The 23,142-nt window shown below is 35.6% G+C and overlaps 1 long non-coding RNA gene across 1 annotated transcript; it reads right to left on the bottom strand.

The window, feature by feature from the left end:
* Positions 1–5,502: 5,502 nt before the first annotated feature.
* Positions 5,503–22,725, bottom strand: LOC103095740 (uncharacterized). The gene is made up of 4 exons (XR_467197.3): positions 22,583–22,725; positions 12,546–12,658; positions 9,533–9,602; positions 5,503–9,167 (listed from the first exon to the last, which is right to left on the bottom strand). It is a non-coding gene; the product is annotated as an uncharacterized LOC103095740 (long non-coding RNA).
* Positions 22,726–23,142: the final 417 nt, after the last annotated feature.

A 23,142-nucleotide genomic window follows, 5' to 3' on the forward strand; every position in this document is an offset into this window, starting at 1 on the left:
TGCCACGTCTTCAACTTTAGTACACTCTTCTCTGGCTCTGTCTCTGGCTCTGGCTCTCTCTGTCTGTCTGTCTCTCTCTCTCTGTCTCTCTATCTGTCTATCTCTGTCTCTGTCTCTTTGTCTCTATCTCCATCTCTGTCTCTCTATCTCCATTTCTCTGTCTCTGTTTATCTCTCTCTTTTTCTCCCTCTCTTGTTTCTCTCTCTCTTTTTCTCCCACCATCTCCCTCCCTCCCTCCCTCCGTCCCTCCCTCTCTCTCTCTCTCTCTCTCTCTCTCTCTCTCTCTCCCTCATTTACATTTTAGAGTGGATGCAATCCTGGGTCTGGGGGTAGTGTGGGAACTACGTAATTGAGACAAAAGTGCTGGGAGTCTATATCTAGCTAAAAGGGCTATCTTCAAATATAATTTTAATAATGGATCTGAATCTCAATTGTACAAGCATCAACCTAGTTAAGGATAAAGAGATTTATCCCCAGAAGTTTAATACTAGGGAATAATTTTCATGTTTTGCTGTCATTACTATTATTATTGTTTTTAAGCTGTGGAAGCTTGAGAGATGCTGCATGCTACATATCAAAGGGAGGAGAGATTTCAATCTATGTCGGGGAAGTGAATATCAGCAGTGGCTAAATCACAGCCTTTTGAAGGTTTGAAGTAAATCAGATCAGCCTTCACCGTCATTTATGTCTCTTTATAACTGTAAGACTAACTCCATTATAGACATTTTGCATACTTCAAGCTTAACTCCAGGCCAAGAGTGAGAAAAGTCTCCTACCAATGTATCTGAGTGATTCCTTGAGAATGTTTTTGTCTTTTTTCCAGGCTTCCATTGCATAGACCACATACTAATCTTGGAAAGTGAGTGATGTATAAAGATAGGATCAGCCTCTAAGTTGGTAAAATCCATGTATCAGATAGTGGAACAGCACAAAGGTAATTCAAAGTCATTTGGCCTCATTTGCCTAATATTGTTAAACAAATGAGTTATTAGATTAAACTTCCTAAAGTGGCTGCGAGAATATAAATTACCATGATAAAAATTCAATGTCATAAAGGACTAACTATGGTGTTGATACAATAGAAAAGGCCAAATTCTCCATCTGTCCTTTTATCTCCATTTCCATTGCTACTTCCCTAAACTACTCATCACTTGATTCTTCCCTTCTTTCTTTATCTCTTGTGATTGCTCCGATGCTAATAATCTCCATTTTCTTGTCTTTCAGTTCAAGTCCATATCACATTTGGTTCTATGCTATATGTGTTTGTCTTTACCTATTTGTAAACCAAATCTCTAAATCAGGATCAGCATCTTATACTTCTCCTACCCTCTATAACTCCAAGGATGGAGACAAGCATAAAAGTTCTTAATAACTGCTGCTCCCCTGTAAGAATTCAGGGTAAACCCTGAAGGAAATAAGTTCTAGAAGTCTTCTAGGAAAACAGATAATTAAAAAGACATGCAGCTAGTATGGTTGAAATTAGGTGTCTTGAGGAAACTTTCCCAGAAATAACCAATACTGCAGCATGATTTGGAGATATGTTATGGATGAAATAAAAATACCCTCTGGATGTCATCAAGAAGCAATCAATTGAAGACATAATCAATATAAGCAATTAACATGTAACCATAGAAATTGCAGTATCAGAATATATTAAAGTATATATGATTATGAAATTTAGGGTGGGGGTGTCATATTTGTTCATTTATTGATTTTTATTTTAATACATTTTTTATTTTTTCCAGATTATATGTCAAAACGATTTTAATACAAGTTTTCCTATATTTTGCAATCTATGTTCTCTCCTCCCACCCCTCCCCAAGAAGACAGATAATTGCTGTACATATATTACCATATAATACATATTTGCATGTTTCTCTTGTTGTGAAAGAAAACATATTGCATACACTAGAGAAAAATATATGGAGAAAATAAAGAATGTTCACAAATGTTTTTGCTTCTGTTTTCCCACTTTCCAAATTCCCCTTCCCTTTTGCCTATCCCCTCCTTTTTTGTTCCTCTTTTCCTTCTTACTTTCCTATTGGGTAAGATTTAGATTTCTATACCCACAGGTGGATGTTATTCCCACTTTATGTCCATTCCAAAGAGAGTAAGGATTGGGCTTTTCCTACAAAACCCTCTCATCTTCTTATCTACTGTGTGATTCCTACATGCCTCCTCATGTGAGATAATTTACTTCCAACTTTCTTTTTTTTTCCTTTTCCTAATGAATTACACTTTCTTATTCCTTGATTTTTAATATGATCCCATCATACTCAACTTACTCCCTGCTGTTTATACAGGCTATTATTGATTACCCAATACTAATAAAGCTGTCAATTATCTTCAATATCTTAAACTCCTAGTACTTTGGTTATCTTTGGTACTTTGAGTATCATAGATATCATAAGCGTCTTAGTTATCACCTTCTTACTATTAATGTAATTGGTTTAACTTCATCATTTTCTTAGACTACCTTAAAGTACCTTGTGCCTTAAATATCTTTTGTAACATATGTACCTTATTTTTACTCATTTATTTTTAGATGTTTGCCATGTTTACATTATTCATTTTCTTTTCCTCCCCTCTTCCCCCCCCCCCCGCCCCAAAGCCAACAAGCAATTCCACTGGGTTGTACAGATGTTGTTACTTGATACCTATTTCCATATTATTTATTTTTGCTATACAGAGATTTTTTAAGGCCCAAACCCCAAATCACATACCCATACATACATGTGATAAGTGATGTCATATGTTTTGCTTTTGCATTTCTACTCCCACAGTTCTTTCTCTCAATCTGGATAGCATTCTTGTACATAAGTGCCTCAGTAGTTTCCTGGCTTGTTGCATTGCTATTAGTAGTAAAGTCCATTACATTGGATTGTCCCATGATGTTTCACTTTTTGTGCACAATGTTCTCCTGGTTCTGCTCATTTCATTCAGCATTTTGTCATGGAGTTTCTAGCAGGTCATATGGAAAGCCTCCAGACCATCAGTCCTTAACTGCACAATAATATTCCATCACCATCATATACCACAGTTTGTTCAGCCATTCCCCAATCGAGGGACACCCTCACATTTCCCAGTTTTTGCCACCACAAAGAGCTTGGCTGTGAATATTTTGTACACATATTTCCCTATTATCTTTTTGGGATACAAACCCAGCAGTGGATTGGCTGGATCAAAGTGTATGCACTCTTTTAAATCCCTTTGCACATAATTCCAAATTGCCTTCCAGAATGGTTAGATTAATTCACAACTCCACCAACAATGGTTAGTGTGTCAATATCCCCTCCAATATTTATGATTTTCCTTTACTGTCATATTGGCCAATCTGCTAGGTGTTATGTAATACCTCATCACTGTTTTGATTTGCATTTTTCTAATTAGGAGAGATTTAGAACACTTTTTCATGTGCTTATTGATAGTTTTGATTTCTTTATCTGAAAACTACCTATTCGTATCCCTTGACCATCTGTCAGTTGGGCAATGGCTTGATTTTTTGTATAATTGACTTAATTCCTTATAAATTTGAGAAATGAGACCTTTGTCAGAGGTTTTTGTTATAAATTTTTTCCCAATTGGTTTCTTCCCTTCTAATTTTGGTTTCATTGGTTTCGTTTGCACAGAAACTTTTTAATTTAATATAATCAAAATTATTCATTTTACATTTTGTAGTGTTTCCTATCTCCTATTTGGTCTTAAATTCTTTCATTTACTTTCCATGGATCTGACAGATATTCTATTCTGTGTTAACCTAACTTGTTTATGGTCTCCCTCTTTATATTAAAGTCTTACTCTGAGCCAGTCTTGGTATAGGGGGTAAGATATTGATCTAAGCCTAATTTCTCCCATACTGATTTCCAATTCCCCCAGCAGTTTTTGTCAAATAGGGTGTTCTTGTTTCAAAAGCTGGGATCTTTGGGTTAATTGGACACTCTCTTGTTACTATCATTTCCCCCAAGTTTATTCCATTGATCGACCCTTCTATCTCTAAGCCAGTACCATGTACTTTTGATGATCACTGCTTTATTGTATAGTTTGATATCTGGTAAAGCTAGGCCTCCATCCTTCACATTTTTTCATTATTCTTGATATTCTTGATCTTTTGTTTTCCCAGATGAACTTTGTCATGACTTTTTCTAATTATATAAAAAGAGTTTTGGTAGTTTGACAGGTAAGCACTGAATAAGTATATTAATTTAGTTAGGATTGTCATTTTTATTATATTAGCTCACCCTAATCATGAGCAATTGATATTTTTCCTATTGTTTAGTTATAGTTTTATTTGTGTAAAGAGTGTTTTGTAGTTGTGATCATATAATTCCTCGATTTGTCTTGTCAATTAGATTCCCAGGTATTTTATATTGTGTAGAGTAATTTTAAATGGAGTTTCTCTTTCTAACTCTTGCTACTGGATTTTGATGGAAACATATAGGAATGCTGATGATTCATGTGAGTTTATTTTGTACCTTGAAACTTTGTTAAAGTTTTAGATTGCTTTTAGGTATACCATAATTTCATCTGCAAAGAGTGATAGTTTAGCTTCCTCCTTGCCTACTTTGATCCCTTCAATTTCTTTTTCTTCTCTAATTGCTACTGCTAGCCTTTTGATTACAATATTAAATAGTAGTGGTGATAATGGGCATCCTTGTTTCACTACTGATCTTATTGGGAAGGCTTCTAACATCCCCATTGCAGATGATATTTGCTGATGGTTTTAAGTAACAAAGAAAATGGAAATGTCAAACAACTGACTGGAGTTTCTCTGATCCAGGACCATCATAAAGGAATAATATAATATATAAAAAATAAAATCTCATTGAAAATCACTTCACTTTTCTTGGTCTTAGCTTCCTCATCTGTAAAATTAGTGAATTTGGACTTTTCAATATCATATCCATTCATTAGGTAATTATTAATTACCTGCTTTTTGTCAGCATTGTGCAGGGTCCTGATGATACAAAGACAAAAATGAGATGGCCCTTCCCTTTAACCTTTGTTCTACTTGACAGATGTAACATGTTCAGAGAGAAGTAAATGAAAAATAAAAACAAAAAAATACAAAGTAATTTGGGGTACCTAGGTGGCACAGTGGATAGAGCACTGAACTTAAAATCAGAAATATTCATCTTCCTGACTTCAAATACAGTCTTAGACATTTACTAGCTGTGTGACCCTAGGCAAGTCACTTAACTCTGCCTCTGTTTCCTCATATATAAAATGAGCTGGAAAAAGAAATGACAAAACCACTCCAGTATCTTTTCTGAGAAAACCTCTACTGGGGCCACAAAGAGTAAGACATGACTGAAAAATGGTTAAAAAAAAAACAAAGATTTAGAAGAGAAGCACAAATAACTGGAAACTTTAAGAAAATTCACTTTAAGGAAGAACTGCTTGAGCTGAGCCTTTGCAGGAAATAGGGGTAACCAAAAGGTAGAGGGAAGAAGGGAGAACCTTTTAGGCATACAGAGGGAAGGAGGGAGAACCTTTTAGGCATACATTCCAGCTTTTGAAAGAAAAATCATAAAGAAAAGAGATAGGATGTTATGTTTGGGGAGCGACAAGTGGATGAGTTTATCTGGACAGTAATAGTACCTGAGGGAGCGAAATATGTCAAATTCTAAGGAGGTTTGATTGGTAAACATATAAATTTGTATTTTATCCTAAAGGCAATAGGGAATCACTGAAACTTTGAGATCATCAAAATGATCTTGTTAAAACTGTGCTTTAGTGTTGTCAGTTTGGAAGTCATGTGGAGAATGAATTGAATAGGTTAAAAGTTAAATATAGGAAGTCTGTCAAGAAGAAATCTCTAAATTCTCTTCCTTCTCTAAATATTATGATCCTGTGAATTCTTAGGCATAATTAAGTATGTTCCCTATTTAATTCTGGTTACTTTGTAAAATGTAGATACATGGCCATCTAATACCAACTCATTTGTAAAACATAGAAGCAAAGAAAGGTTAGTAATATCACTTCACAAAAGAAGGAAAAGCAGTTATGAAAAAAATAAGCCTGCAGAGACCTTGGCATTCAAGTCATCATAGCCAGATTACTCCCAAGAGCATTTATAAATGAAAGTAGAAGGAAAAATAAGCATGAAAATGTAACAGATTTGCTGGCATTTTATAATGATCTATTCTCATTGGCAATAATAGTGGAACCATCACATTTGTACTTTCGCACCTCAGTATTTGATGTCCTATTTGAGAAAGTAATGGCATTTAAATAGATGGAATTGTGAAAGAGGGCTTAAAGTATACACATATGGACAGAAGAAATCTGTGTGTGGAGGCCACACAGTTTTAATGGTACTCAGGAAACAATTCTTAAAATTGCTCAGAGGCAGAAATGTTAAAGGAATTAAGTAGACCCTATTCAATACTTTTGCCATTTTAACCCACAATATAGAAAGAATCGTTGATATTTCTTTGGTTACCTTTCAGGGGGCTAAAAGCACTGACTGTGTGAATATCAATCAAAAGTAAGAGCCCTTACTAAGAATGTTATCCAAATACTCCTATTTGATACTAATAACTGCATCTAATTTCAGAATATTTCAACACCATCTAATATGCTAGTCTCGATGAAACTATCTGAGCTAATTTGATAATAAGATGACTAGACTCAAGAACAGCACCATCTTGTCATTTTCCATGAAAGTCCTCAACATTCAAATATGGAGGTAAGTATTCCCTAGCAGTGACTAACAGAACTTCAAGACCCAACTACAATTCACATCCTAAAAGCAATGCAGTCATATGAGTAATTGATTGCATGAGTCCATTGGTAGGTTACATGTTACACGGGTGCTGCAGACAGAGATCTCTCTAGGGGCTGGGCAGGAATATTACACAATAAATCTCATCCAAATTATTCCTTAAATAGTCAATTAGCCTATACTAGTGGAAAGGGCTCTGGTTTAAGATTTCAACAACTAGAGGTCAAATACAAGTTCTCCCATTTGCTCCCTCTGGGATTATGGGGAAATCATTTCACCTCTGTGCACCACAGTTTGCTCTTCTCTAAAATAAAGGGATTGAATTGTATGACCTCAAAAATCCTTTCCAGCTCTAAATCTGTGATCTTATCTCATACAACCATCATTGACAAGGACTTCAATACCTAGTAAGGTGGACAATTCAATTTCTGACAGTTTTAATTACCAGGAAATTTTCCTTACCTTCACCCAAATTCACATATTCTTTTCTCATTACATATAAGGACACAGAAGTCCACAAAGTTATAGTGACTTGCCCAACATCACATATTGGAAGAGTAGCAGAGTGAGGATTCACCCAGGATGCCTGAAGAATCAATTATATTTCTCTCCTTCTGAGCTGAGAATACACTAGCCTGGAGGTCAACCTCTTTTATTTTTTTATCATAGGGATCATTTTTTTTTCTAATTTGCTATCTGGGATACCCCTAAATGAAAAGCTTCAAGTCTCTCATAATGCCATAAGTACATAATTAATTCAGTCACTGCTTCATTAGCATAACAAGATCTCATTAATTCAGACCAATGTCATGGAAAAAGCTTATTTCAGTTATTAAAGGAAAATCTGAATTATAGGAACTAAAGGGATACAATCTTATTCCTTTCAAATTTATACTATAACTAGCATGAGTGCTTTCAGAGATGGAAAAATAATTGTTTCTACTGATCATTCTGACAATCATTCACCAATGGTACATGGCTAAAGATCATGGAACATTCTCGCCTCAGAAACATTATAATTACAATTTACCGTAAGGATAATGGAGAAAGGTATGGTTGACATAAGTACCCAACAATGTCTTTCCAATTATGGTGGGAGTAATATTTACTGGCTTTTCTGCCATTAATAGTTTTCCCTTAAAAGTCAGGAAAGCTTTCCTTGGAACTTGATTATTCTGATGGACTAAGGCTTAAGAGATTAACATGGATTCTATTTCATGAAGATAATAAAAGAGGCAAGCCATGAAGAGTTAATATATTTCCAGTCAGATGGATGTCTGTGCCCAAGATTACCGATAAAACACATTTTCACGTGAATTGGTGATGCACATGTATGGAGTATTCTTTCCATGTTATGGCTAAGGAATTATTTTTGTTAACTGTTAGATGTTCTATATATACTTCACTTCATTCTCATCCCATACCTGAATAACGAGGTAACATCAATAATAAATTACTTGAAGCAGGACCTACTATAATATGGTGAAAAGAGCAATGGCTCTGCAGTCAAATGACTTGGATTCAAATCTTATCTCTGCTATTTAGTAATTATATGATCACGAGCAAGTTAATCAATATCCCTGAGACTTAGTTTCCTTATCCATAATAGGGAATATGACAATTGTTAGACTAGATGACCCCAGAATTCTTTTCTAGTACTAAGGCTATAATCTGATTTTGAGTTATATTAAAGACATTAAGGAGGGTGTATATATATAATGATGACAAGAGAATGTCAGAACTACAAGCAGTCCTATGAGGACCAAAAAATAAATAAATCCAACAAGAAACAAGTATTTATAATACACTTCCTATATGTCAAGCACTGAACTAATTCCTTACTTTACAAAGAAATTTTTAATGCTTTCAAAGAGCTTATATAGTAAGAGGGGAAAGAATTTGTAACTAAATAGCTATATACATGATATATACAGAATAAAGATGAACTGCCTCTCACATAGTAAGAGCATTTATATGATAATAGTAATAATGACAATGATGATGATACAAGGAAGTTAACTTTAGAAGAGGAGGCCCCATGGTGGGGGGAGGGGGTCTATGTAGTAATTGGTATCATATAGCAAAAGAAGAAGACAGTGTATTGGATTGATAATGTTTAAAAGATTTATAGTAAAAGAATTTTTGAGTATGAAAATGAATATAGCATATGAACAAAATGCGATGCAGAGGAATTATATTCCCCACTCTTACTAATGAAGGCATGGATTCTTCAAAGCATGAAAATGTCTTGACTATCATAAGCTAGAAATAATACATAAGCTTTTCCATGATGCTTGACCCCATTCACTCATCTAGTACAATTGTGTCAAATGCCCTTCCTGGTAATTCATCCTCTAATCTTCCAATTTCAGGCTTGCCCAGCATCAAAGTCCCTGTGTTCTGATTCCACTGTCCCTTTCTCCCAGGTAGAATGAAGAATAAACTGCAAGAATGGAAAAGAAAAACATATAATCTATTTCTTTAACTGCCTTCACTTGTATCTTTTCTTCTCTGCTTCACACAAAGAATGATGTACAATGTCCCTTCCTGGAACAGGTAAAGTCCTAATGATTCAGTCTCATCCAATCATAAAAGGTTTTCTGACACTTTGTTTTCTAAGACAGAAATGAAAATGCTACCTCCCCTCATCCATTTGACTTCTTTAGCTGGAGCAGAGTTTAAGCTGAATCTATTGATCTATGTTACGGTCGATTGGTTCCCCCATTCTACTACTGCCTGAAGAGGCAGCTTGGCGTAATGGATAGCGTATTAGACCTGGAGTCAGGGATGCTTCAGTCTGAATCTCACCTCAGGTACTTCACTTGGTTGTGTGATTCTGGACAAGTCATTTCACCTCTATGGACCTCAGTTTCTCCATCTGTAAAAGGAGGTTGGACTCAATGATATTTAAAGTTCTTTTTATCCCAGAACCAATGATTCCATGATCTCAGATTCCTCTACCTTAGAAAAGCATCTTCCAACCAAGCATCATTATAAACCACTGACCTCCTAGGATTCTTGTAAGAAATAAATACTTTTTGAAGGCCATCAAATCACCATCTATACTATGGACTAACTGCCACCAGGGGGCACATGGCATAATTCCTACCTCTTTGGAAGTCATAGCTGTGGAGGCCTTAGGAAAAAAAATGTTCTCGTCATCAAAGCTATTGCCATTGTAGGATGGTTCAACACCAAAAATGGATATCATTTTTTAAATTATATTTTATTTGATCATTTCCAAGCATTATTCATTAAAGAAATAGATCATTTTCTTTTCCTCCCCCCCACCCCCCATAGCCGACACGTAAATCCACTGGGCATTACATGTTTTCTTGATTTGAACCCATTGCTATGTTGATAACATTTGCATTAGAGTGTTCATTTAGAGTCTCTCCTCTGTCATGTCCCCTCAACCACTGTATTCAGGCAGTTGCTTTTCCTCGGTGTTTCCACTCCCATAGTTTATCCAAAAATGGATATCATTTTGCCCCTATAAATGTCATTAAAACTTTATGGACCCTGAGGCTTTTACGTAAGACTTGGAGCTGAAACATTTTCTCACTCATTAGAATAAGAGCTCCTTAATAACAAGAATTGTCTCTCCTTTTTTATTTGTGTCCCCAGGGATTAGCACACTATTTTATACATAATAAATGCCCTTTTTCATTTATTTGCTCATTCAAGACATTCATTGTCTTATGTTAGCACATAGAGATCATCAAGGCCACCTATGAGCTCTCGATGTAATGACAACCCTGTCTTGAGTCAAAAATCACAATGGACAAAACAAGTGAAGCATTTATCAAGGCAGAAAGTATTGGGTCTTGAATAAATCTAGGGATATAGTCTATTGTGTACAATGAACCTAATGGCCACTATAAATACAATCCAAGCTCAATGTCAGTGTGCACTAGCTAATGCCAGAGATTTAGGGAAATCCAATATTGGGGGATGATGATGAAGAAAACTGATGTTGTATTATATTATTTATTAGCAATATTTCTATGAATCCATTCATTCTCTCAAACTCCAGCCTCTGAAGGTCAGGGAACTTCTCAAGGGTGTCACTCAGGAAGGCAGGGAATCCTACTCTGTTTATCCAAAAACAAAATGCCATTTTTGAAATGCCAGTGAGTGGTGGGTCACTCTAGCAATAGAGCGACTGTAAATCAAGTAAGTAAGGAGGAGCTGAGATTTAAGCTCACCTCCTCATTAAACTGTCCATCAATCAGGACTGCCAGCAGACGTCCCAGTGATGTACTATCAGACCAATGAGAAAGAGGACATACTTCTGTATAAAAAGACTGTCAGACCTCACTGAGAGTCTTCACACAAAGGCACACACCACACGTGATTAATCTGTCTTTTATTAATAGAACACAGGCACGCACCTGTTAATAAACAATGTTATACTTAGGAAATGGCCTCATTTTATTTATTGGTTAAAATTCTGGGAACTGTAATACCCAGCAATAGGTGGAATCCATTTCTCTTTATTTCTGCAATGCAGGGCATAAATACCTAGAATATTTGACATGGAGGTCAGGTTGGCAAGTCATTACCCCCATAAACTCTGCCCACAAATGGAACCATTCTGCCAAAAGACTCTGTACTAGTATTGTTTGTCACATGCAGCTCATAGCCATAAGTGGTCTTTGCCACTTGGGGAGCCAAATGACCTTCAGTGGAGCTGAGATGTAGAGTGAACTTGCTGATCCAGGGCTAGTCCCCAGGCAAAGCTTCAGCAATCATGCTGAAAATCTCCATATCATTATTTCCCATCGCTTCTTTGACTTAGTCCAAAGGTAGGAGGCTTCTGATGATTATTGCTTCAAAAAGAGATTTCTCAAGTAGCTAGCGTTTCTTACATAGAAGAGAATACTGTAAAAGGGATATTAAATGGCCTCCATGGCTCATAGGGAGTGAGGATTTCCCAGTGCATCTCTACCACTCTTCAGGGGAGGGGTCGCCTAATGAGCTGACAAATTCCCAATTCAGCAGGTTACCTTTGGCAACAAACCCTGCACTACAAAGGTAGTGGAGGAATTGCTGCGAGTGTCACAGTATGATATGGCAGAGCCTTAGAGCTTCAACCAATTAGGGGTAACACATTTCTGTTAATGAAAAGGTGCTAGTGGTGATTGTAAATTAATATTTTCCGGTGGCTACACTTGTACTCAAGTGTCAGTATTGATAAAACTTGCCTTTCCCTCAGTTAATGTTAATGGATTCAGCAGCCCTATAAGCCTGATTATCTGTTAGCCAATTAAGATAAGCTTTGGATTTGTCCTAATAGCTGTATTTATTGTCATTGGGAATATTGATATGTTTCACGCTAGACAATGGCCAATATTTCATGTGCGTGGGAACAATCCAGCCACCGAGAAACTATTGTAGAGGGTAAAGGTGGCACTTTTCTACATAACAACAACAACAAAAATGCACATTCATCTTATAAAAAGATGATCCTGTCATTTCTTCCAAGAAGTTCAAGGCATTCTATAGAGGACATAGGATTCAGAGCTAGAAAAGTCCTTAGAAATCAAGTCCAGACACTTTATTTTTCCATATGAAGAAACTGAGGCTCAAAATTAAAACAGTAACACACCAAATAAGTTATATATTTGTTATATGAATATAGCAAATATATATATATATAAATAAGTTATATATATATGTTATCCTTATAGCATATTAAAGGACAAACACTTCATTTCAGTTTAGACAAGGAGTCACAAATCATCAAGTCACAAGATCTTGGACCTCAATTAGCCAATGTTAGTAAGACAGTCCATAAATTAGCGTTTTGTGTACTTACTTGAAAGGAGGCAGGATTTATATTATTCCATAGTGAATTCAGAGTTAACTTATGATGTGCCTCTGCTCAAATCTGCCAGTGGAGAATAGGCAGAGAAGTAACTATACGGTTTTCTGTGTGAGACAAAGGACAGAAGTAGTGGGGAGATTCATCAGAGAAATAGATCAGGGGAGAAATTCTGCTTTACAATATGCCATGGTATTTAGGCTGATGAAGGACTGACTGCCACTAAAAAAGGGATAGGTTGGTTTTGACATAGCTGAGGGCAGAGGAAACTTACCCCAGGGTCCTATGAGGTTTCAAATATTTTAAAGTGGAAGGAAGGGTAATGAGGTCATATCATCTATCACTGAGGGTGCCAAGAAAGGAAAGGGGGCAGCACACCATAGGTCACTTGTGGACATCATTTAAATTTCCCACATTGGAGCTAATATCTGATGGTCCTATAGGAATTGTGATTTGAAAGATATTGCTCTTCTTAAAACATCTTTCATACTGGTGAGGTAATAAATTCCTTCAATATCTCCCACATTTTTTTTTTCTGGATATAATCCATTGATTCTTTGGATCAGTGGTGGTAGTGGTGGTGATGGTTGAGTGAGTGTGTGTTTCTGTATTCAGAATTTCTGGGAAGTTTTTTTTTTCATACATTATGGTTCTTAGGGGGTGTTTTTTCTTTTTCTTTTGTTTTTGTTTTTGTTTTTGTAATTTACCTGATGTCTTCTTCTTGGAGGCTTATGATCCTTAAGTTGTTTATACCCATCCTGTCTAAAGGATCAATGCTTTTTTCTTTGTAGATTTCACATCTCTTTTAATATTATAGCTTCCTTGCTTCTCTTCTTGAATGCCCCTTTCCCCCCATTATTTTTGTAACCCTAAGCTATTATGCTTACTTTAAAGAGATTCACCAATGTATATTTGGATTTTTCTATTCTGAAAATTATTTCTGCAATGCAGAGCATAAATTCTTCCATTTGTTCCCATCTAACTCTTAATTTTTGAAAATTTCTTGAACTTGAATAACTATTTTAAAGTATCTTGCTGCAGTTTCATTTTGTCCTTGGAACTGAAAAGATTCTGTTTCATCATATGTTGGTTAAATGGCATTTTTCTTACAATATTTATTTAGAAAGATTTGTGATTCTTAAACATCTTGATAGTCATTTTTCTTCTAATTATCATAGCATCTCTGAAAATTTATTTGCTTATGCTTTAAGTTTTTAAGTGGATTTCCTTTTTCTTGATATATTAAGGGTAGGAAGCTGCCCTCTACCTTATATTTCCTTTCTATTCACTTTCTGATCCCTTCCCTCTTATTTTTTTACATTCAAAACAAGACTGTTATCTCAGTCTCCTTCCATGTGGGGGATTTATTTTACCTTAACCCCAGTCCCTCTCTCAAGTGGCTTCTGTGGGGATAAAAATGACCCCATTTGAATTGAATCTCCCTCTCCTTCAGGTCCAGTGCACACTAGTCAAGCATGCTAGCCTTTTGCCCCAGTTCCCTCCATTCTTTAGCTCTCTTAACTGAATTAGTATCTGATGATTTTAATAAGATTGGGCAAGTATATTCCACTGAAAATTTCTGGATCTCTTGGGTTCCTTAACCTAGAGGTCACCCCAGGAAACAAGAGAACCAAGTCTTGTCCTTTCTATACCTCCCACTCCAACTCACATGATGTCCCTAAGCAAAACCAATGACCACTGATGAGTGCAACAAAACTATAAGGCAGGGGCAGGTTTCTGCCAAAGACAGTCACAGCAGTGAAATACCTGAATGATTCCCCAAAGCAAAGGGATGGTTTTTGTATCATATTTGATTAGGGAGGCTGGTGGATGTGGGAGGCTGAGTAAGCACATCCAGTTTTGGCATTCATAAGATATTTTATCTTGAGCATTTTGCATTCTTGCTCTGTGAAAACAAGTATAATTATTCTAACTCTGGTAAATATTGTATTGTATATGTCTGTGTGAATGTGTTGTGCATCTGTTTAGATTTAGTGAAGAGAAGGGAAAAGGCCAAGTCTTCCATTTTGTTGGTCATGTGACCTGAAAGTCAGACTCCTTCCACATTTATGGAATGAGAAGGGTTTATAAGAATCATCAATGATCCTCCACATGCTGACAGAAAATCCTAAAAGATATGATTAGTTCCTATCAGGGATTAGGATTCAAGAATAGCCATCATGTTAATCACAAGAAGGCTATCCTACTATGATCTTCCCTGAAAAAATAATTTATTCTCTATAACTTCTTTGTGTATATGTGTATTTTTCCCTTTTTGTTTTATTCCATTGACTTTTTTCATATACTTATAGAAACAATTAAAAAAATTTTTTCTGACCTTCTGGAATCCAAGTTCTCTCCGTTCTTCTTTTCCCTTCCCTCTCCATAGAGGGTAAACAATCTGATATTGGGTTTTTTCACTGTTATTATACAACATAAATTTTCAATATTCCTCATATCATGAAAATATAAATTTATTCACACATACAAAAATAATCCCTGAGAGAAATGAAGTGGAAAGGGTTTGGTTCAGTCTGAATTAAAACTGTGACACTTCTTTCATTTAATTTTTTAATTACCAAATCATATGTAATAACAATTTTCAACATACATTTTCTAAAATTATGAGATCCAAATACCTTCCTTCCCTCCCTCCTCTTTGCCCTTCCTAAGATAGTAAGCAGTTTGATCTAGGCTATACATGTATAAACAAGCAAAACATATCTATATTGTCATCATTGTGAGAGAATACTCATATAAAACCAAAACAGAAACAAACACACAAATAAAGTGAAAAATAGTTTGCTTCAATCTGCATTCAGACTCCATCAATTCTTTCTTTGGATATGGATAGCATTCTTTGTTGTAAGTCCTTCAGAATTGTCTTAGATCATTGTATTATTGAGAATAGCTAAGTCTTTCAAATTTGATGCTCAGAAAATATTGCTGTTATAGTGTACAATGCTCTCCTGCTTTCTGATTACTTCATTTTATATCAGTTCATGTGGTTCTTCCCAGATTTTTTTTCTGGAATCATCCTACTCATCATTTCTTATATCACTTCATCACAATCATATATCATAATTTGTTCAGTCATTCCCCAATTGATGAACATCCTTTCAGTTTCCAATTATTCCAAATTTTCTAATCATTTGCCTCCACAAAAAGAACTGCTCTCAATATTTTGGTAAAAATAGGATGTTTTCCTTTTTGAAGTCTCTTTGGAATACTGACATAGTTGGGGTATTACTGGGTCAAAGTGTATACGTAGTTTTATAGCCCATTGGGCATAGCTTCAAGTTGCCGTCAAGAACAGCTGGATCATTTCACAATTTCACCCAAATACATGTGTCACAATTTTGTCATATCCCCTACAACACTTATCACTTTCCTTTACTATTATATCAGTCAATCTAATAAGTATGCAGTGGTAACTCAGAGTTGTTTAATTTGCATTTCTCTAATCAACAGTGACTTTTTCATATGATTATAGATAGTTTTGATTTTTTATCTAAATACAGCCTGTTCATGTCATTTGACCATTTGTTGTGTATGTAATGAATTATATACTTATAAATTTTACTCAGTACTCTATATATTTGAGAAATGAGGACTTCATCAGAGAAATTTGCTGTAAAAAGTTTTTCCCAGTTTGTTGTTTCCTTTCTAACCTTGGATATATTGACTTTTTTTTCTAATTTTTAATACAATAAAAATTATTTATTTTACATCTTGTAACATCTAATATTCCATGTTCCCATAATTTGCTTATGTTATAACTTTATTTCTAAATCAGATACCCATTTTGACCATATATTGGTAAAGGGTACAAGATATTGGTCTATACCTAGTTTTTGTCATACCATTTTCCACTTTTGTAGTAGGGTTTGTCAAATAATGAGTTCTCATCCCCAAATCTGGATTTATTAAATACTAGATTGCTATGGTGATTTACAATTGTATATTGCACATCTAATCTATTCCACTAATACACCATTTTATTTCTTATCCAGAAAAAGACTGTTTTGATGGTAATTACTTTATTATATATTTTGAGATCTCATATAGTTAACACACTTTCTCTCCCATTTTTTTCATAAATTCTCTTGATATTCTTAAACTTTTGTTCTTCTAGATCAATTTTATTATTTTTTTCTGGCATTATCAAATAATTTTTGTTAGTTTGGGCCAGAATAAGTAAATTAATTATGGGAAATTTGTCATTATTATATTAGCTCAGAATACCCATAAGCAATTAAAATTTTACCAATTGTTAGATATGACTTTATTTGTGTGCAAAGTGTTTCCTAATTTTGTTCATATAATTCTTGGTTTTGTCTTGACAAGAAGTCTCCCCCAGTTATTTTATGCTATATTGAGTATTCTTAAATGGATTTTATCTCTTGCTGCTGGACTTTGTTGGAAGTATATAGAAATGTGCTAATGTATATGGGTGTATTTTACTTTGCTAAAGTTATTAGTTATTTGAACATTTTTAGCTGATTTTATAGTATTCCCTAAGTAAACAATCATAATGGCAGCAAAGTAAAGTGATAAATGTGGGAGGGGGTGTGGTAAAATTGGGACACTAATACACTTTTGGAGGGCAATTTGGAATTATGTGCAAAAGGCTTTAAAAGATTGCCTACCCTTTGACCCAACCATAGCACTGCTGGGTTTGTACACTAAGAGATAATAAGGAAAAAAGGCTTATACAAAAATATTTATAGCTGCTCTCTTTGTGGTGGCAAAAATTGGAAAATTAGGGGATGCCCTTCGATTGGGGAATGGCTGAACAATTTGTGGTATCTGATGGTGATGTAATATAGTTATGCTGAAAGGAATAATGAACTGTAGGAATTCCATGTGAACTAGAAAGACCTCCAGGAATTGACGCAGAGCAAAAGAGGTAGAACCAGGAGAACATTGCACACAGCAACCAATACACTGTGGCATAATTGATTGTAATGGACTTTTCTACTTGCAGTGATGCAATGATCCAGGACACTCCAGAGTTTTAAGAAAGAATGCTACAAGAATTATTCACTATGACTAGGTGGGATTTATACAAGGAATGCAAGGATGGTTTAATATTAGGGAAACCATCCACATAATTAATTCACCATATCAACAAACAAACTCATAGAAATCACATGAGTATCCCAAAAGATTCAAAAAAAGCCTTTTGCAAAATACAAGACTCATTCCTATTGAAAACACCAGAAAGTATAGGAATAGAAGAGCCTTTCCTCAAAATAATAAACAGTACTTATTTAAAGCCATCAGCAAGTATCATCTGCAATGGGGATAAGTTTGCCGCCTTCCCAATAAGATCAGGAGTGAAGCAGGGATGCCCATTATCACCACTATTATTTAATATCATACTAGAAATACGAGCAGTAGCAATTAGAGGGGGGAATCTTGAAGGGATCAAAATAGGCAATGATAAAACTAAATTATCATTCTTTGCAGATGACATGATGGTATACCTAGAGAATCCAAGGAAACTGACTAAAAATAGTAGAAAAAATCAATAATTTTAGCAAAATTTCAAGGTACAAAATAAACTCACATGAATCATTAGCATTATTATATGTTTCCAACAAAACACAGCAGTAAGAGTTAGAAAGAGAAACTCCATTTAAAATTACTCTAGACAATATAAAATACCTGGGAATTTACTTGGCGAGACAAATTCAGGAATTATATGAACATAACTACAAAACATTCTTCACACAAATAAAACTAGATCTAAACAATAGGAAAAAGATCAATTGCTCGTGGGTAGGATAAGCTAATATAATAAAATGACTATCCTAAATAAATTAATTTACTTATTCAGTGCTAAAACCTATCAAACTACCAAAATACTTTTTATAGAATTAGAAAAATTACAAAGTTCATCTGGAAGAATAAACGATCAAGAATATCAAGGGAAATAATGAAAAAAATATGAAGGATGGGGGCCTGGCTTTTCCAAATCTCAAACTATACTATAAAGCAGTGGTCATCAAAAATATATGGTACTGACTTAGAGATAGAAGGGTGGAACAATGGGATAGACTAAAGGAAATGACAGTAACCCACTTGAGAATTCAGTGAGATTACAAAGTATTTTGGGGAAGTGGACCAAGGAATTGTGGGGATTGAAGTCCAGAATTCAAATCCACTTTTTACACAGCTTCAATCATTTTGTCAGGAATATCTAGAGTCCTTTACTTCATTAAATATCAAATTTTTACCCTAAATCTGTAATTCTAGATCCTTTGCCTGTGTAATCCTGACTATGACTCCACATTTGAATTATTTCCTTCTGGCTGCTTGCAATAATTTTTCATTGGCCTAAGAGTTCTGAAATTTTATTATAATGATTCTGAGATATTTTATTTTGAGATCTCTTTTAAGAAGTAGTTAGTATATTTGTTCAATTTTTATTTTCCCTCTTTGTTCAAGGGAATCAGGACAGTTTTCCCTGATGATTTCTTGTAATATGGTGTCCAGATTCTTTCTTTATTTTTTGATAATGGCTTTCATGCATTCTGATAATTATTACATGATCTCTCCTTAATTTGTTTACCAGATCAGTTTTATTTCCAATTTTCTTATATTTTTCATTCTTTTTAACTTATTTTATTGTTTCCAGATTTCTTATGAAGTCATTGGCTTCAATTTGCCCAATTTTAATTTTTAGGAAGCTATTCTCTTCCTTAAGCTTTTGTTACTTTTTCCATATGGCCAATTCTGCTTTTAAAAGAGTACTTTTCTATAGTATATTCTTTAGTCTCCTTTTCCATTTGGTGCATTCTAGTCTTTTGGGAGTTGATTTTTTCATTGATTTTTTTCTCAATGTTGATTCTCTGTGTCATTTATCATATTTGATTTTTTAAATTAATTTTAGTCTTCCGGGGGTTTGTTTTTGGGCCTGACACCTCTTTTGCCCTTCCCTTTTAGGCTTTACATATTTTTGTTTGATGTTGTTGTTCTTGTCCAGGTTTGTATTCTGATCTTCTTTGTCACTAAAATAAAGGAGTAAGATGAGATTTTTCCATTGACTTTTGCTCATCTTGCCACCTTTTTTCTCTCTTTTTTTTCTCATTACCTTGCCTATATATTGAAATTATGCTTTCTTCCTAGCGTAGAGATGGTACTGTTCTAAGCCTATAATATAGTTTGCTCTGGTGCTTGAGTTCTTCAATGTGTTCTTCATAAGGATTGATCTGGTGGGCTTGATATGCTGAAGCTGTTTTGTCCAGCTAGATACTGCTTGCCATGTTACCCATTTCCCTGGTCCCTCAAGAGGTCAGCTTGTCCCCAATTGTATAATACTTTTCTCCACGACACACTAGCTAGGCTGGTTTGACTCTGAAGCTGTATTCAGTGAGGTGGTACCACAAGCACCCTCTCCTATACTGCATTATATGAACTGGTTCCACCAATATGCATCCTGGCCCAAACAGCAAGGCTGCTCCCTTCCTCCACCACTGGTCTAAACCAGAGAGAGCACGCAGGGCATTAACAATGCACATCCAGGAAAAGGAAAAGGGAATTATGGGGATTTTAGTTCCCAGGGTTCAAGATTCCAATCAATACACCATTTAGAGGTGTACTTTTTTTTTCTTTTTTTCCATGTATCTGGATGTTTTAAGATGGGTTTGGGTAAGCTGGGAATGTTCCTTACTCGACCATATTATTTCTTGGAATCAGACATTCTCTACAACATCTAAAGCAATTATATATGGCATTTTTTCTTTATCCTTGATTAGTCAAAACTATGACAATTCTGGCTTAACAATATAGAAAGAAACCAGAAATTCATTTTATGTGGCAGTCCAGAGATTACAAATAGCTCTGGGGTACAAGGGTCAATGGCATGAGGCTGAGGAAATGTTGGTGGAGAAAGGCAAGCAACATGGGGAAGAAAATGGAGAGGAAGAGAGGCACAGAAAGTCACTAAGGTAACCACTGAACAGAGTTGGTGATCCTAGGACAGGATAGACCCACAGCACCATTTGTTTCAAGGTTTCAAGGGGTTTTCTTAGGGTTTTAATTGAAAAGATTACTTCATTAATATATCCACATCATCCCCAAATTATCAGAAACTCCTTGGAGTTAGCTTATGAGTATAACATTTACTGATGTTCTATTTCCACTGGGTACTTTGGAGCTAATCTAAGGCTCACCAACCACAGGCAGTTCAGTTAGCAAGACAAAGTGGCCTTACATTAAGGGATAGCTGACTTCCCCTAATTTAGCACATCGTCTCAAGATGTGGCCTTACTTAATTTATGAGACAGTTTCCATTGGCTCCTACACTCTCTTAATTTATGAGACAGTTTGCAAGAAAGTGTTATTTTCCTTTAATTTATGGGACTGCCTATAAATGATTTCCAGGTTCCCTTTCGTAATCTTACTCCCTAACATTGATACTTTATTCTAGTTACTTAGAAACTTACTATACTAACTATAAGTAGATGATGTTGGTCAGGGAGCTCAGAACAAAATGCAATTTTAACTCAGTGAGTATATGTGTAAAATATCCCAAATTTCTCCACATATCATATTATTTATCAATTCAATTCATAGGTGGTAGAACAAAGAAGACTCTGACCTGTAGCTAGGAAGACGGAAGACCTGAGTTCTAATCCCAAGTCTGTGATTTATTAGTTATATCACCATGGATAAGTCACTAACAGTTCTGAGCTTTACTTTCTTCATATGTAGGGAGGATCAACATGTGCTTTTAGTATGAGACTTGTGAGACTTGAATGAGAGAATGCACATTTAGTTCTTTAAAACCATTAAAGTGATATATAAGTATCAATGATTATAATTGCCTTGTAAACACTTGCAGAAATCAACCCTTCAGCTAGGGCAGGAAGGATCATGATTTGTACTAACCCTGTACTTTAAGGAGATTTATTTGCCTTTGTTAAAACTTCTTTACAATATCTCATTTCAAGGCAGAAAAAAGGGAGGGATGGTATGCAACTTTCCTTTGGTGATGAGATTTAAAGGTGGAACTTTGGGGAAGTTCAGGATTTGCTTTTTTCTTTCTTTTTCTTTTGTAAATACATGGTAAACCATGGATTTCTCTGTTCCTTTGGCTGCTTTTTGTCACTGCTGGTATATTTTTTGTTTGGTTAGTTTCAGTTACATTCAAACCTCTGAGACCCCAGTTGGGGTTTTCCTGGCAAGGAAATTGGAGTGGCTTGCCATTTCCTTCTCCAGATAAATTTGCAGGTAAGGAAACTGAGGCAAATAGGGCTAAGTGACTTGTCCAAGGTCACATAGATACTAAGTATGTATGTAAGACTGGATTTGAAGATGAGTCTTCCTGACTCCAAGCCCAATGACACTCTCTATCTTGCCCCTGTGTCAACTAGGTGCTTGCATTTCTTCTATCTCCTTACAAACACTGCCAAAAATTCCTCCTAAGAGTTTAGGGAAACCTCCTCTGAAGTTAGGTCTTTGTTGTAGCGGATGGTGAAAGACTCCATTAATTTGAAGGCAATAGCTACCACTCTTTGTAATAACTAAGAAACCTAGATGTAACAGGGAATAACTGATTTTAGCTCACACCAAAGAACTTCACTGTTAGTATCTCATTTGATTACACCCTGTAATATTTATTGGGAAAGGAAATGGGATTGGAAAACAGGGGGATAAATGGAAGGTTTGTATGGGGTAATGAGGAGTTAAGGGGAGAGAGGGAACACTGTTTGGCGAGGTAAGGGAGGGGGATGCTCCCTGCTAAGAGGAAACAGCAGGGGTCCAAAGAGGTTTCTTTGTCTTTGAATGACTGAAACTTAAGTTCAGCTCCCTCTATGACCAGAAAAGATAGTCCACTTATCTGACTGCGAATTCAAATAACATAAAGTTTAATAACTAGTTGGGATTGGAGTTTTTCTCAGCTTCAGACCTGAGGCCAGGCCCCAGAGGCTGGCGGAGTGTTTGTCCCACTCCCGTCTACTCTCGTGGTTCTAATTCAGAATCTTAGTAGTACACAGAAAGCAAATAAGAACAATTCTAACCTTTAGAAAGCCTGTGTCTTTGGGCTGAACCAAGAAGATCAGGCCACTCCAGACTGGACTGAACAAGCTCCTCTCTCCTCCAGTACCTGGAAGCAAGACCCACACAGCCAAAAGGAAGCACTAGTCTCCCTACCCAATTGCCCCTCCCGCAGGAAGGAAGTGCTAGTCACAAGACCCAACTGCCACTCCCAGTTGGGCCTTTCCCCCACAAACTGTCAGTCTTGTTTCCTTTCCTCAACCACTTGTTTTCTCATTTTACCTACATTCACAAAAATGAGATTCAATGCTAATTTATTCATTATTTTAGCTCTTCTCAAAGACTTACTCCCTGACATTTTGAAGCCTTTGTGTCTTCTTCCTTTTTCTGTCATCCTCCTAGTACTTATCCTTTTTTAAGTCTTTATACCATCTTGCTACAGTTGGTTTGAAAGCACTCTCTTTAGCTCCTGCCAGCTGGAAATGTCCTACAGTGTCTCTCCAAACCCACTAAATCTCTGCCTCTTTAAAAAAAGAACTGCATATTGTAATTAAAGTAGATGCAATTGTGCTGTGTGTTTTCT

This window comes from Monodelphis domestica, chromosome 4 (assembly GCF_027887165.1).
Source record: "Monodelphis domestica isolate mMonDom1 chromosome 4, mMonDom1.pri, whole genome shotgun sequence".
NCBI classification, from domain to species: domain Eukaryota; kingdom Metazoa; phylum Chordata; class Mammalia; order Didelphimorphia; family Didelphidae; genus Monodelphis; species Monodelphis domestica.